This window comes from Pseudopipra pipra, chromosome 1, assembly GCF_036250125.1.
Source record: "Pseudopipra pipra isolate bDixPip1 chromosome 1, bDixPip1.hap1, whole genome shotgun sequence".
In the NCBI taxonomy this organism is placed as follows: Eukaryota; Metazoa; Chordata; class Aves; order Passeriformes; family Pipridae; genus Pseudopipra; species Pseudopipra pipra.
This window is the reverse complement of record NC_087549.1, coordinates 32,465,775-32,483,456: the sequence shown is the minus strand read 5'-3', so window position 1 is coordinate 32,483,456 and position 17,682 is coordinate 32,465,775. Positions and strand designations below refer to the sequence as shown.

General features: G+C 37.1%; 1 long non-coding RNA gene across 2 annotated transcripts; it reads right to left on the bottom strand.

The window, feature by feature from the left end:
- Window positions 1–2,042: 2,042 nt before the first annotated feature.
- Window positions 2,043–17,356, bottom strand: LOC135416693 (uncharacterized). 2 transcript variants are annotated; one of them, XR_010431703.1, is made up of 6 exons: window positions 17,253–17,356; window positions 11,184–11,310; window positions 3,914–4,048; window positions 3,341–3,475; window positions 3,121–3,190; window positions 2,043–2,280 (listed from the first exon to the last, which is right to left on the bottom strand). It is a non-coding gene; the product is annotated as an uncharacterized LOC135416693 (long non-coding RNA). The 2 variants fall into 2 exon arrangements; XR_010431676.1 differs by lacking the exon at window positions 3,341–3,475.
- Window positions 17,357–17,682: the final 326 nt, after the last annotated feature.

Here is a 17,682-nt window from a genome sequence, read left to right as displayed (position 1 = left end):
GCATACCTCAGAAATCTACAGTCTTCATTGCTTTCCTTTACTTTGTGGATCCCTGGTGTTGCAATCAGTTCATGCAGACTTGGAATTTATAAGAGAAGGTCCAGCCCTAACTGATCTGACTCATCTCTGGCTATAAGGGCTCTATGTTACTGTGCATATGGGTCAGAGACAATCATCCTGGGCAACATGATTAAAAAGGCAAGACTCATTTCTATCAAAAGCAGCATGAACTCGTTTCTGTCAAAAGCAGCAAAGGGATAGAGGTGATCCAGGTGGTACCTGCAGCTCAAGCAGGCACACGTTGTTGACAAAGACACCTGACTTCTTCAAGAGTCCACCTCACAAATACAACATGTCATGACAGCCTTGGTAATAGAGAACAGATCTCTTTATAGCTGACAGAAACATTTGTTTGCATTCCACTGGATGATTCTGTTTCCCATCACCAAAAGCTTAAAGAATTTTTCGACATTATGAGTTTTTTAATAGCTTTCCTTCTTAGTAACTTAAACAATTTTCCATTAACATGCCAGTGTTCTAACTATTTGTTTAATGTCTGAGGGTGATGTAAAATCACCTTCATGGCTGCTATATCACCATTTTCTGTGCCGCTCTGTTATTTCCCCAATATGTAACTTGAGTAATCCTGTCTTTAAGAATCCTATCTTCTTGCTGGAACAGTATGTTGTTGTTATAGCAAAAACAATATAAAGCACAGTCAGCCTCAGACAAGTTCTTACTCATAAAGAATACAAAATGGATATCCAGAAGATTTCAGTATGTGTGGCAGCGTAAGAAACTGTTTTTGAAGAAAAAATGGGGGGGAAGTATATTATTTTAGCTAGTTTTGAAATTTTTTTAGTATTCTTTGCTGAAACCTCAAAGACCATTTTTGCAAACTCACATTTTATCCTTGATTATTTCACCAGTGTCCCACCATTCTTAACCTTTTCTTGAAAGTTTTTAATGACAATCTATACTGACAGAAGAGAACACTTCATCATTACAGAAAATTTTCATGGGAAGAATTATTGTGGTTCCGAATTAATGAAAATCATTCATTGTTATGGTGTATTCATAGTAATCATATACTCGATCATGATTCATTTGTGAGTTTGTGGCATATAAATGATTTAGCCAGAGTATAGAGGTGACAGAAAAGCAGTGAGTTGTAGAAGAAAAACTTTATCAATAAGTTCAGTTTTCTTTTCATTTAAAATATGTCAAATACTTCTTGCTTAAGCAGTCAATACACATTATCAAATCAATTTTTATGCTTAAAAATAAAAATTCGTGTCATCCATTAATGTCTGTCTTGTGTGATCCACAAATCATTTAGCTTCTGAGAAAATTTATGACATTAGCCATTGGGAAAATAAATTAGCTGGATGCCTAGCAAAGCAAACGAATATGGGAGTTCGGAAGAACCTATTTGGGTACCTGTTAGAAAATGACATGCTTACCAGGGTGTGTTGTGAAATATTTTGTGTCTGTCTACTACATTTATCAGCACTATCATATATCATCTTCGGAGTAGATACACATATCCACTCTTTTAATTCAAGAAGTTAGGAAGCAAGTAAACAAAGATTTTCCAGTTGTGGATTTAAGAATGAACAACTGATTCTTTGCATACTATCCACACCTTTTCTTTCCCTTTAGATTTATTCACATACATGGGTCTGACAAAAAAATATCAAGATGCTTAAAAGTAATCTGAGTAGGACAGGATTTTGAGAAGCCCTAGTCCCACATGTCTGCACATATGGGCAATATGATATGTCCTTTTGGGGGGAAAAAATCCAATAAATTTAAGTATTTATGCACATCTACTCTATATTTTTTTTAATTTTGTATTTGAAACAGATCATTTTCGTCTTGGACATCTAAGGAAGAAAAAACACCATCAGGTTCTATTTCTGGTCATAGATATCTGACTGAAAAGACTGCATCTGGAAGATCATTTGTACGCTTTTCCCTTGAAAGTAGCTGGAGGAGTAATTTGTTAAAGGCACAAAAGACGAAACAAGGTAAATGGCTAAACTTGTCATTTTATGAACTGCAATGTGGTTCAGTTTTAACAAAATCTACTCATTGCAGCCTGTAACTTCCTCAAGGTGGGCAGTGAAGAATGGGTGCTGATCTCTCTCCGGTGACACGTGGAATGGAATGAAGCTGCATCAGGGGAGGTTCAGATTGAACACTAGTAAAATGTTCTTCTCTGAGAGGGTGGTTTGTCACTGGAACAGGCTCCCCGGGGAAGTGGTCATGGCATCAAGCCTGTCAGAGTTGAAGGAGCATCTGGTCAATGCTTTTAGTCATACAGTTCACTTTTAAGTTGTTCTGCCAGGAGCAGGGAGTTGAACTCGATCTTTATGGGTTCCTTCCAACTTCACATATTCTGTGATTTCTTGTGAGAATTTGGTGATGAGAATCAAGTGTTGTGTTTTTCTGAGTCTATTTCTCCATATTATTTCCTCTTAGAAAGTAATCAGGCTCTGTGTGGGCTGGCTAATTATCTACCTTGAATTGCAGCATCACTGCCACCCCTGCTAAAGGTAGTAGCCAAAAGATCAAAAAAGGTTGCCTTTCCCTTCCAAAACAGAACAAGTTTCACAGTATGTTCTATGCTCTAAATTATATTGCAAATTAATGTTCAGTGTCATAAGGTCCAGTCATGGAACAGCACTGTTACATCAGTTTAAACTACTGGTAGAACCACAGATATAATGTCAAACCTGCGCTGCTTACTGTATGTGTGGTTTTTGCTAGTATAATAGAACTTTTTATTACTATAGGCAGTTTACATAAGAAAGTGTTTCACTGAAATAGCTTAGACTACATGGTATATCCTTGTAGAGTCCTCCTGGTAAAAGAGCAAAAGAACTAGCCTTGGAATAAGTGATAGAACATGCTTAGTAGTACTTTCATTCCTTCTTCAGAACACTACAGAACAAAGCTCTTCTCTTAAAAAGCCATACATAACTATGAATGGTAGTCATGATGAATGAGTGACTTCTGTGAAAAAATAAAGTTCCTGCTTTAACAAGAACAGAACACCTTCGTCTGTGGGCATTTCCACTTTTTAGTTTCAGAGTGTTTTCTCGTTTTCTTCCATACCAGTTCCCTGTCCCAATTCATGGCACAGTCTTCTGTCAAAACAGCATGGAGGAGAGGGGACAAACAGCAGCTGTGAGGATTGGAGAGCAGAAAATATTTAGCCAGCTTTGCTCCTTTCTTATTTCAACCTTACTATACTTTACATTAAATTATTTATGCAAGCATAATTCAGTTCATTAAAATGTCAGTTTGGTTCATGCGAAGGACATGAGTAACTTGCCTTGTTGTACACCACTTTCCCATAGTCTTAACATGCATCCAAAAATGAGTTCTGTCTTGAAATCTAATGCACTAATAAGCAGACTGGAGTTTTCCTGATTTTCACCATTTCTTAGAATGTTGACTAGTTTGGATCCTATTATAAAGAGAGGTTTTCTTTTTTAATATGTTGTGCTTTCTGTCACTAGGCAGAAATACTCCTAGCTTTTTTAAAAACAGATCAGATATATTTGTGCAGCCCCATGTGTTCCAAGTAGCAGTGAAATAATTTCTCCAGTACCATCTGTACCTACTTCACTATCCAAAGAGATTCAGTTCCTTCATTTACATGCTCACAATAATAAGACGCCACTGTTGTGCTCATAACATTTACCAAACAAAATCCAAATAGTTGAGCTCAGCCCTTCTCACCCTTTGTACTTCTTCTACCAGGAGTGTTCAAGGTTTAGATAACTCACTGGTAAACTGTTCAGTTGTCTATTCATTAGCTTGCTTTCAAGGCTGTTAGTTCACTATTACCTACTGCTTTGAAACAGGACACACTGGCTTGCCATCCATGTATACATTTCCTCACCTGTGTGTCTTTCAGGTCTGAGGCAAATGTCAGGTTTTCTTATGGTCTTCAAAAAACCTCTTCTGTTTGCATGCTTGTTTTACACATTATGTAATTTAATATTGACTTCATCTTTGGTGTCTTGGTTTCCACCCACTGAAACAATAGAGCAGTTTACAAAGCTGTTCTCTGTAATAACTGACAAGTGTATGCCTGTACAAGTCATCCATTCTGGTTTTGGTGGAAAGCAAATAACGGTGAAAAAGAGAATGGCCACATGTTTTCTTCACCATAGGAATCAAAATAAAAATCTGGTCCCCTCATACAACTTTTTCTGAAAGACTCCTTCTCTCTGTGGTGGAGCTGTGTCTGTGATAGATCTGCAGATGGGGGAGAAAGAATCCTTGAAGCTGGGCATTAGGAGGACTGCAGGCATGTATGGTGGAAGGGAGAGATGGAGAATGGAGGTTTGAAATTTGTAATACAGCATATGGGGGAATAAAAATTTTATTATTTAGGAAGGGAATACTAGTGATCAGGCCACTGCAGGAAACTGGGAACCAGCTGCTGGAGAGAAATAACAAACAGCTTGTGTTTAATTCTCTAGACAGGCTGACTGAGGTTAGAGGAGTGCCAGTCCACTTCCTTTTGCTGTTCTGTATATCTGCATCCTAAGAATTGGAAAAACTTTGGAAAGGGTAAGGTGAGAAAAGAATCTGTGTAAAACACAATAGAATAGTTGTGAGAGAAGATGAGTTCCTACAATTTTTTTTTTGTTAGTGCCATGATGGTGCATTGTTTTCTAATACAAAACATACTATAGAAAATCCTTTCATCTTTGGTTTGGCTTTAACACTCTGTTTAGCAATACAGAAATCACTGCAGTTTGCTGTAGTGTAATTTCCCAGCCTTGAATTTGACTAGAGAATTAGTTGCAACTTTATATAGGTAAGAAGCCATGCTAACCATCATACAAAATCCTTCATCCTACATATTTTATTTTCCACTAGAAAAATAAAGAATATTAAGATTATCACAACTGAGAAAAATGAAGGAACTATTTCTCCCTTATGGTATGGACATACAACGTTTATGACAGGTCAAAAATGCTAGGGAAGTTTTTCAAATGATGGTAATTTATTTGGCACCAAACTTGAGACTAGCTTAAGGATTCAGCACATGCCTGGGAGACACAGGAATACAGGACTGAAATCCGTTCACTAGACAGGAAAGAAAACAAGAACTTCTTACTTTGATGTGGGCACTGGAGGAAGCAGTGTAGCTGTACCCAAAGAGGAAGGCATCTCTGTTTGTATTTTATGTTTAAGTATGATGCCATTACACAGTACATTCATTTTAGGACTTTTTATTTTAATGTAAGTAAAGGTGCAAGAAAAAAAAATCCACAAAACTTCTAGATTGTACTCACTTTCAGAAGACTCCTACCACAAACTTCGTAAGAAAGGATATATAATGTTTTCAATAGTCTTTCTTACTTTAATCAACTCCTTACTTACAATAGAATTCTGTAAGAATCGCAATGACCATCAATTTTTGGTACAAGATTTTTCACACTCTTTCTTCCTTTTTTCTAATAGTTACCCTGATTATAATAATTGTATGTTTTCGTTCAAGGGATATTTTTAATATACTACTAACATACACATTTTTATGGGACTTTAAACAAATTAGAGAGTCAATACTGTGAAATTCACTTTGAATGCAATTTAATATGTGGAAGACTAAAATATATAAATGCAAATATCTTTTTTAAAGTGGGGTTTTCTTATTATCATTGATTTTTTCTTCTTTTTTGTTCATAAGATTGTGTACACCAATAATCAAAATTATAGTCTGTATTAAAAATTATGACAAAATAGACAGTGGGTTTTGTGATTATGACCGAAAGTAACTAAATGCCAGGTATGATAACTGTAATACAGGATATTTAGCACTCAGTGTGCCTTCTAGTTATATACGACATTTATTTTTCCACATTTTGCATATAAGGTATTCAACATTTGGAATATTGTGTAGGTATTTGTAATAAAATACAAAATTATTGGTTACTCACTGAGGTACTTTAACAACTACCCCACTACACCAAGTGGTGTATGATAGGATTAGAGGAATATATGTATTTCTGAATATGAGGAAAAAAAATAAAAATTAGAAAGACCCTGAAACGGTGCTTTTTGTATGTTGTATTATTCCAACTAGCACTTTTTGTTAACTGTTTGGGTAACAAGTAGCACCAACAGAAATGCCTTATAGGTTAGTAGTGGCTGTGACGGGTTGACCTTGGCTGCATGCCAAGTGCCCACCAAGCCACTCTATGACTTGCCTCCTCAGCAGGACAAGGGGGAAGAAAACAGGATGGAAAAAAAAATTGTAGGTCAAGAAAAAGGCAGTTTAGTAAGCAACAGTAAGGACTGTGTGCCAAAGCAAAGGAAAACATATGATTTATTCTCCACTTCCCATCAACGGGTAATGTTCAGCCACTTCCTAGGACAAACGCTTCAGTATGTGTAGCAGTTGCTCTAGAAGACAAATGTCTTTAATGACAATGCCCCCCCACTGCCCACTCCATCTTCACCCCACTTCCTTTCTCTTGACATTTTTTACTGAGCACATGTGGCATGGTATGGGACACTCCTTCGGTCAGTTTGAGTCAACTGTACTGGCTGTGTCCTCTCCCAAGATCTTGCCGACTGGTGAGAGGAGAATGCTGTAGAGATGGCCTTGATGCTGTGGGAGCAGTCCTCAGCAGCAGCAGCCAACACAGTGGTGTGTTATCAACACCTTTCCAGCTACCAATACTAGTAACAGCATTGTGAGGGCCGCTATGGAACAAATTAACATCACCTCAGGTAGACCCAATATGGTGACACATAAATGAAAGAAAAATATCTCCAAACAAAATGGAAACTGTTGAGGTTTTTTAAAATCCTTTGGCAAAACAAGCTTTCTCAATGTGATCATAAATGACTGCAAGGCGATAGAGATAGGACAAAATGAAATACAGAGGTTTCAAATCTAACTCTATTTTGTCTGTAGAAATTGTTTTAACCACATTTTCATACTTTTTCCAAAGCACTTGGTTGTCCTCTGTCTTTATTTCAAGGTTCAAGGGAGTTACTCTGCTGAGATGATCAGTTAGGTAGGCTGCCTCTTCCACTATATCATCTTTTTTGTAACTTATTTTCCTTGGAAGAGAAACTCCAAGGTAATAGATGCTGCACCATATTCCAACAGGTCTGCTCATGGCATATAGAACTTCCACCAGAGATCTGGTTAGATGTCTTTGGGAAGTTCTAATTAACATGAAGATTTTTTTTTTTTGTCTGGTGTTAATGAAATCAGCTATTAGTATCAGAGTTGTTTCCTCATATACTTTTTCTTAATCTTTTGATGGTAAATTGTTTTATCATGGATTTCACTCTTTTAATTTGAAATATCAGGGAAATCTTTTTCCCCTTTTCTCCCTCAGCGCTTTTTCTTCTATGATTTTAAGCTTCCACTGGGTGGCATAGTTTCTCCCATATAAAATCCAGTATGTGTGATTCTGCAGTAAACTTGGAACTTTGAGCTTCTCTACCTCAGCTATGGCTAAGACACTGATGGTATGAATGGTAAGAGAATGCACCCTCTGAAGTATGTTCCTTCTATCTATTTATGGCAGTCTGCAGATGGTCTCTGCTTTGAGTTTCTTAAGAACATGTTGAGAAGAATTGCTTGGTAGGTTTCTTTGATTTTCTCCTTTTATACTCCAGATATCAAGGGAAACAAGCACAACTCAATTTATTTGTATATGCCAGATTGTATTTATGAAGCTTTCTCTGGAGATGACAGTATTAGTGAATTTGGAAACAAAGAAAAAATGTAAGATTTGTGCTGCTCAAGGACCAAACAATAGACATTTGACACTCTTTCTAATAGATTTACAGATCACAGCTGGTTGCAAAATGCAATAAAAAAAACCTTGCAGCAATGCTGGAAGAATTCTTAGAATCTCAAATGGGAAGAAAAAACCTTCAATCATCACAAAAGAAAAAGAGTATTCACAAAAAAAAAAAATAAATTGAACTAAGGGGGTAGCAAGGGTCTTCTGCCTTGAATCGTCTGTAGAAATTGAAACTAAATTGCAAAAATATGTTTGTCTTTTCATCAATTAGAGTAAACAACCTTCTGTGCCTAAATCTAGCTTTTGTGAATATTTTTATGCTAAGTATTAAGAATTGACCCTAACTAGATGCCTAATTTTCTACAAAGTAACTAGGTAATCTTTGTGACATGAAGTTCCTACTTGATGAGAGGGAACCAAAATTTTTAAGTCTGGTGTTGGCATCTGTCAGCTCAGCATGCTATCTGTTATGAGATATGTGCTGTCCTTAGCCCTCTTCCAAAACCACCAATTGTCTAAAAGTTATTTGAATGTCAAATGTTCCTCTAAATTCATCAGTGAAAACTAGTGGAGTGATCCTTCACATTGTGCACAGCTAAGAATCCCATATTCCCTGGTTTGCTTCCAGGCCTTTGGATGTCTTACCAAACTCTTTGAACACACAGAAAGACAATTCCTGACCTGTAGTTTTCGAATGGCATCCAACATCTCATTTCTAATTACTAATGATAATTTCTTTCGTCATGCTTTCTGATTAGTAGTTGCATGCTCTGTCCCTGCTCCCCATCTTCCTCACAATTTCCAGTGTTATCCAAATCTATTGTAAGGGCAACAGTCCAGTTCTCCAAATCAAGAGTTGCAAATGTTCAGACAATTTAAAACAAAACAAACAAACAAAACCTCTTGTGAATTTTCTTAATCACATGTAGCAGCACCATTCAACGTGAAAATCAGGAGAAACCGAGTTTTAATTTGAAATATGCTTCTCAAATGATACACCCTTTAGATTGTAGCTGTTTGTGGCTCAAGATGGTATTTCAAATGAGATGGCTAGAAAAGCAGTGAACAAACACCTTTGTTAAATTCCCTGTCTGTGGATAGCTTCTTGGAAACTAAATTAGTCTTTAAGTGTTGCACACTAATGTCAAATAGCCATTGTATTGCCAAAAAAATGAGGTGCATCCTTGACCTTCATAAGAAATATTCTCTATAGTGACTAACTTCTTTATGTCCTTCAATTAGCAAATGATTTTGCAGGATTTGCAGAAAAATGCCAGGATATGCAAACCAACTCTGAAACTTGTCAAAATACGATAACTGCCTTGAAAACCATTCAGACCTTTTAAGATCTGTCAAAGGTTTCACCCTAAATTTAGGAAGATAATGCTAGTACCTTCTTCAATATGCAGTGCCAAATTGTGGGGAAAAAAAATATGTGAAGTTTCACTGTGTGGATGTCAGTCTTTGGAGCAAAAAATGAAGGAATCACTCCACAAAATGCCTAGATTGTTTTGAACACAGTAGTAAGTGAAATGCTTAATCTGTAGAATGGAGATCTGAAAGACATCCCAAATTTAGGCACAGGTTGAATTTTTAAAGTGAATAGATAATATGCAGACTAAAAAGGTCTGTAGTTAGGTAATTTATTGTTGGGGAGATAAAATTCTGCTTCTCCATGAAGTACTAGACGTCAACTACTATCAAAAGAAGAAATTGTGATCAATAAATCATTAGGTCTTGTCCAGCACGGAAGTTACATTTTGCTTGCTAAATAGTTGCTCTATTGTAAAGTCAAAAAGTATGTTTATTCCATTTCAGGTCAGCATCTATGGGTGATGGAAGTGAATGAAACAGATAAAACTATATAAAATAAGCTGATTGTACATAAATGATGCTGTGATACTGATACCTTGGCAACTGTTATATAATTTTCCCTACTTTCTTTATATCTCATTATTGCAAAGAAGCATATTCAGGAATCAGGCTATAAACCTTCTATCCTTCTCTGAGAGAGTATCCTCATGACTAAGCTCTCAGTAAACCTGTGGGGTTTTTGTTTTGTTTTGTTTTTTTTTCTTTTTATGTATTTTTCTTTCCTCTTGCAATGCAGCTAAATGGAATACTTATGGATGGTTTTCAAAACTAGCCTTAGGACATTTTGCCAGTAAAGGGAATTGACTGGCTAACCAGGCCTGGGCTTTATAATTTGAAAAACCTGTTCTGTATTGTTTTAATTTTTTATCAACTGCCTCATGTATCTCAAGGTTGTCATGTACTTTCATCTGTCTTTGTTTCAAAGAGGCCAGATCTTTCAAGTGGATATGATCATTCTCTAACATGTTGAAGTTTACTTGTATCAGTCTTTGACAAAATTTTTTTTTCTACTTGCCTAGATTGCTACAAGTTTTCATGACATTTTAGTTTTGATGTCTTGCCAATATGTTGTATACTTAATGAACTCTACTCTGTTTTCCTAGAGTATTTCCTCAACAACTAATTTTTCTGTCTAGTTAAGATAAAATGAGAAAACCACTTGTTCTGTGACAGTTCCTCATGACTTTATCTGGTCAGGACTCTGTTTTCAGAGGCTTTACCAAAATTTTGTTAGCTTGTACAGTTGTAGTTGAAGAATATGTCTGTCTGGATCCAAGTACTTGAATAGAGTTGTTTAACTGGTGCTCAAAACTTGTCCTTAAAACTGAAAGACATATTCTTCACTTTTTCTTGCATTTAATTGAATTTAACTTGAATTTAACTAACTATCTGTCAGCTAAAATTCAAAACAGAAATGAAATATAGATAGCTGCATTAGGCTATGCTCCAGTCCGAGTCAAATATATTTTGTTTAATGTTTTCATCTAGTTTTTTGGAGGATTTGGATGTACAACTTTGCAGAATGAACCTTTGCAGGTTCAGAAAACTCTTGAATATGTAATCAATATTTGAACATATGGCCCATGATATCATTCTGTTGCTGCAATAAAAGTTTGTTCCTTCTCATATGTTTCATTTAGAGAGCTAGAACTGTTGTTTCCTGAACCTGAATTATTTATCATTTTTCTCTTGATTTTCCAAATTTCAGGTGTTTATCTAGTCATCCTCTCAGCTATCATGCTGTTCAATTGCAGTATCCTGCAGTCCTCTAAGAAATTTGACCTACAATCAGATCATCTTATGGATATTGAGGACAATCTTCTTCCTGAAAAACTTTCGTGGCATTTGACCTGACCATCTTTATCAAAGAGAGTTCATAAATCATTTACCCTGAATGCTACTCCTGATCTTATGTTCTTAAGGCTAAATCTGAATTAAAGTGATCAGCCAGGATGTCAGTGCTCCCATCTTTCTGCCCTCTCTTCAGGCCATTAGATTGTTTTCTGTACTCACATGTCTTCACTTTGTTTGACAATATCAGTCCAGCAGTTCTGATGCCTGTGGCAGAGCTCCCTGAACCAGGGAATGCAGCTGGTTGCGCTTAATGTTCTGCCCTGGGCTGGGCCCTTCAGCTGTTTCCCTATGACAAAGAAGAACTTTTTTCTAGAAATCCTTCCTAGAATTTCTAGGATACAAATATCCTAATACTATTGTATAACTATCTCTAAACTATCTTTAAAATCCTGAATACCCAGGAACCTACTTATGTCTTTAGCTTGTTAGCTGAGATAGGGTGGAAAGCTTTTCCATGGTCCCACAAGTAAAGATCATTTACCAAGGCCAAGATCTTTTTCTTGGTCATTTCAGCACAAACAATTTAGTTTTATTATTGTAAAGGTCTATTCCATAATTACTTGTAATTACTTGGATCTTTGTAGAGTTTGGTTTCAATTTATAGATTGAATCTGATTCATGAAATTGTGTTTTTAATGCTGTCAATTGGGTGGTTTGGCATTATAAAAAAATCCAGTGGCTTTTTAAGTTACATTACATTCTGTAACCATAATAGAAAACACAGAAAACCAAAACAAAAAACATAATTTTGTTCCTACTTTTCTTGTTGGAATATGGAAAATTGTGCAGTCTAATTCTGAACAGCTGGTTCTGAATATGTCAAGTTTTGGTTCATTGAATTACCATTAAATAGTATTGAAATAAATGGCTTATCTCAAAGAAACTAAGCAATCTGATGCCTTATTTGGTAAACAGTCTTGCATCTCTGAAGTCTAGAATTAGATTCAGCCTTAAAATAAATATTTAAGACCCCAAAAGTATTTTAGTTTTAGAATATGCTCAGAGCTCTCATGCTGATTCTTTTGTTTAAAGAGCACTAGCTCTAGCTTCATGCATAAGTCCTATGGCATGTCTCTTCTAGTTTTTGCTAAACAAGGACAATCAAGAATTGATAGACAACACATTAATATCCAAAAATAACTTTTTCTTGTCATTACATGGGCTTTTCCATTGACCTTTACTAGGCGATATTTTTAAAATGTTTTTAAAAGCTTAATACATTTTAACTGATAAAAATCTGATCAAGTTCAGCCTATCAGTTTCCCTGAACCTGTGCCAGTTGCATGAGCTGAATCATTCTGGTTTGAGTAATTCCCAAATAAATAACTGGCAACAGCATTTAGATTTGGTTGGATAACTAAGACAGTGAAAGTACTTTAGAAAGACACCAACACATTGTTCTTCAAAACTCTGTTTAAGACTTGTGAATTATGTCACTAAAGAGAGAGAAGCCTATGTGAAAGGAAGAAATGTAGGAAAAGATGTCAAAAAAAGAAACTTCAAATTTTTCCCTCCTAAGTTTAGAATGGGAGTGAGGGAATACTCAAGATCTTTAGAGAAAGTGTATTTAGATGATGATCTCATGACAAACCATCCCGAACTGCTTTGGTTTAGTCTTTGAGACTGTGGGGAAGGACATCAGCTTGTGTGTCCCTAATAGGGGTGTTCTAATAAAGATTAGAGCTGATAGTTTTGCTTTAAATTAAAATTATTTAATTGGAAAAAGAAGGATTTAAGTTTATTTTTTGAAGGATTTTTTGCCTTCCATTTGTATCGAACATTACTTGAAATATTTTTGAATCCTGTAAGGAATAAGCCTTAAAACATAATAGGTTTCTTTGTCATTGCTTCACAGTTTATTCTTTCCCACCCTTCAAAAAAAAAAAAAAAAAAAAGAAGGAAGCAAAATAAAACACCTCTACCTTGTTATACTGTTGCCTGTCTTTCTTCCATCATAACTGTTTTCTGTCAGGGTCATTTTTTTCCTTCTACTATACTGATATGTGTTGTTCATGTACAATAGCTAGGTAGAGTCTGTCTTTATAAGCTCTTGTTAAAAGAAACCAATCTGACTTGTCTATGTACTTAATCTACAGTGCAGAGCTACTACTCAGCAGGATTTCTGTACAACATCTACTTCCAACTAGCAACGTTAATCCAGAAGTAACACCAAAAAGATCAGTTTAGCTTAAGCCACTCCATATAAGAGTTACTCAGAGGCACTCATAACATGCTACCCATAACCTGTCTTAGAAACCATGTTTTCAAAGTTTTTCTCTTCATAATTTGAGTAATGGAGCCCTTATTACTCTAGGTCCTTACATGTCTCACTAAAAAATATAATATTTACCATTTTTAGAAGTATTTTGTTAATCTGAGCATTTCCTGTGTAAAGTAATGCAGTTTTTAAAAAAAAAAAAAACACTGAACAAACAAAAAGAGTTAACCTGATTCCACTGAGGGAGAATCTGCCTGTGAGAAATCTCTGCAGCAGACTGAAATCTAGCTGCTGTTAGTTTATTTGCTGGAAGAACACCAGACCATCATTTTGCCCACTTCCCAGAAGAGACTGTCTGTGGGTGTTCTCTTTTCTTTCTCACCAGTAATAGATGAGATCTTGCAATAGACTGACTCCTAGAGAGACTACCTCAAGAAAACTATTGTCATGTAGAACTATTACATCAGCCCAAGATCCCTGTTGTTGCCCTTGCACTCTTCCTGTGGTGCAATATCAGTAAAAACTAGTTGTTTCTTTCTTGGAACAAGAAATACAGCAAGAATTACTAAAGCTAATGTTTTGCTGTATTGTTTTTCTTGCTTACAACCTCCTTTATCCCAACCTCTAATTACATTTCTCCTGTGTAAATATGGATAGGAGAAAAAAAATTATTTCACGTACTGAAGTCTCCAGGAACATATGATGATGGGAAGTGGCTTCTCCTACTTGTACCTGTGTGTCTCAAAATAATGTATTCCTTTGTTTTGGAAAGAAATATTTACAATTTATATTAATCCTTTATCCCATAGGACAGGGAGCCAGCATTGTGATCTCGAGTGCTAAAGGAAACCTAGATGCACGAGTCTTTGTAACCCTCATTATAGTAGCTGGATATCTGGCATAAGCAGGTAAATTCATTCAGTTCCTGTCTTGAGACTGTTATGAATCCATTAAGAAAAAGCACACAGTCTAAGCTGGGTTTCTTTTCCTGATATAATTTATTCTGCTTCCTACTGGTAGAAAAGGCTAACTTCAACAGATCATTGTTATTAATCCTAAAGAAGTTGTCCACTTTCAGCTCTAGTGATACTGCCCTTAATTTGTTATTCCTGCCCACTACCTGGAGGGCACAACCTCTGCAGGTTTATGCAAAATATATGTAAGGGAGCTCCCTACTCCCTTGGCAGTCAAGTATGTTAGCTGAAACCACCTTCACTGATGGACTAAACTGAACTGGACCACTTCACCAAAACTGATAAAGGATAACTTATTTTCTTGTATCAGAAGACTTAGGAGGTTGGTGACAAATAAAAGTGTAACATTATTTTCATCCACCCCAATGTCACAAAGCAGTTATGCTTCTGTCTGTGAAGCTTGTGTTCCTAAAAAGCGCAGTGATTAGCAAGTCAGCAGACAGCAAAGCAATTTTTACCTTAAGAATTAATGTAATAGAATGAAATTGAATACAGGGACTTAAGTACAATCTAAATACACAAGGACAGTGTATGGTGTGGAAGGTGAAGAGTCAGAAGCAGGATCATCAAGTGGAGGAGGTGCTGGCTTTTTGGGAGCTGAGATGTTTCAGTATGATCTGTCACAGCTTGCTAACTGTCATCATTACCTCCTTTCCCCATCCTTCATCCTTGAGAGATAACTCAAATTCACTCAAGTTAGAGAAAGATAATGACTATGTAACCTTCAGAAATAGGCAGCAAGAAGGCAGAAAATATTAAGGTCAGGATTTCAGCCTCATAAAAGTAACCAAGTTTGACAGACACAAAGTCACAAATGCTAGTCCACAGAAAACCAGCATCTCCTCCAGCTGACAAGCCTAACGATGTTACTGCCTCCTTTCAATGGTTATGCTTTCATCACTGTAATAATCTTCATCAGATAAATTAAGGTCATTAATGCATGACAGATGGAAAAATGAATGGGGAAATGGTGGTGGGCAGGAAAGGATGTTAAACAATTGGTGATGTAACTCTAAAAAAGCAACAGTGCAGGATGTTGCTGTGCTATATATTGAGTAGGGGACATAAGACATTCTGGACTTGGTCTGCATTCAGCAAAAAGGCAAACACTTCCCTGGTGACAACTGTGGTGGTAATGTTATGTCTAGCATAAGCTCTCCATAAATTACTAATACTAGAGTTTATATCGTGGAAGTCATCTTCTTCCCTCACTTCCTTATAATAAGATGTAATGCCATTATATAGTCACAGGCTTTTTATTCAGCAGAACTCCTGTTTCCTTTGGTGCATCAGACGAACGATGCTCACTTAATGAACAATAATCCAGTACTGTTTTCCCTTTGATACTCAGTGTGTGGCCCTCAAAATGATTTAATACATATTGTTCTGAAGACAGAGCTATGAATTCTCTTAGGAGTTTTTCTCACTACAGTGCGTGCATGTGTCTCACAAAGTAATTTATTTTACCGTTGTGGTAGAGGAGTGGCATTCCACACACAAAGGGTACATTTCAAAATACCTGCTGATTTTGGTTGCCTAATCTGAGGCATTCTGGATCTGGTTTTTTCAAGGCACTTGCAATGAGTAGCCCTTCATATGCAAAAATGTAGATCCGATTACTCTTACTGTGAGTTCTCAAGGCTTTTGCAAGTCATAGCCTGAGATATCTGGGCAGGTACACAGAAAATTAGGAAACATACAGTTGCAGCTGTTAAAAGCAGAGGAAATCAATTTTTCATGGTAGTGTGAACTGAGGCCTCTTTTCCAGCATCCCTGTATCTTTCATACTGTCATTAGATCTCAGCAGTAAAACACAGGGATTTTGAAAACAGAAGTGTCCTTGCCTACACAAGCTCTGTTCACACCTGGAGGCAAGGGCTATGAACAGACTAGAGGGATGAAAAGAGAAGACATGGGTAAAAGGGGCAGGAGGTCACACCGCAGAAATCCGAGGTCCCTTTGATACACAACAGCAAATCACTGCATGTAGTCATGCAATAAAGATCAATACAATTCAAAAGGGGAGGTAATCAAGGTATTTTTGTGAGGTGACTGTCCATAGTCATGTACTTAACACATGATCTGTCTCCCTGTTATGGGAAGTTGAAGTATGAGATGCATTTGTGAGAGATTCACCTTTGGACAGAACTTGAAAGGAGGATGAAACCATACAGGTCTCAGTCTGCAAAGAGTGTTGGATGCCACTCCCTGAGAACACTTGCCGGGACTATAGTAGTGTCACCTGCTGGAAGTGGGCCCTGGTTAAGTCATCAGTCGAGCAACCAGTTGAAGGAACAACAAAGGAGTTGAGCATACAGTAGCATCAGAGAGGATGAACAGAAGATAGAACCTTCATAAAGAGAGACAAGAGCCCAAGCCCCACACTGTGTGGAGGGAGGAATAGTGGGACCAGTTGTTCTTGGGGTAATCAGTCCGCTGAGCTGAAAGAGAGGGACAGGGAGCAGAATGATGCCTCCATAATCCAAGGGAAGATGCTCAGCAACATGCTGTATTGCATAGATGCACACAAGTCTATGGCACTCTAAGGGATCCATCCAAGAATTCTGAGAAGTTGGTGAAAATGTTCATTGAGCCACTTTCCATCATTTGTGAGTGGTTCTGGGTATCCAAGGAGGTCCCAGTTGAGTGGAGGTTAGCAAATGTGAAGCATCTACAAGAAGAGCTGGAAGGAGGCTCTGGGGAACTACAGGTCTGTCAGCCTCAGCTCACTGCCAGGGAAGGTATGGAGCAGATCATCTTGAGTGCCATCATGCAGCACATACAATACAACCACGGGATCTGGCTCAGTCAGCATGAGTTTATGAAAGGCAGGTCTTGCTTGACCAACCTTATCTCTTTCTATGACCAGGTGATCCATTTAGTGGGTGAGGGAAAGGGTGTGGATGTTGTCTATCTAGAAAAAGATGCAAGTCCTGGCGGACATGAGCCCTTGCAATTGTGAAGGCTAACTATATATTGACCAATGCTAGCTAGAGCATGGCAACTAGACAGAAGAAAGGGATTATTTCCCTTTACCTGGCACTGATGAAGCTACATCTGGAGTACTGTGCCCAGTTTTGCGCTTCTCAGTAAATATGTCAACAAACAGGAAATCTAGAGGATTACTAAGGTATTCAGGGAGATGGCATGTAGAATCATAGAATCATAGAACCACAGAATCACAGAATCATAGAATCACAGAATTGTTTGGGTTGGAAAGGACCTTAATGATCATCTAGTTCCAACCCCCCTGCCATGGACATACTTTGGAAGGAACTGCGTTTGTTTAGCCTGTAGAAAAGAAAGCTAAAGGAGAAGAGAGAGGGGATTCTAATTTCAGTCTTGAAATACCTAAATAGAGTTTAGAGAGAATGGATTCAGACTTTATCATCATGGAAGTGCATAGCAAAGGGGAAAAGAGGCAACTGCCATATAGTGCAAGAAGGAAAATGAATTACATGAGAAT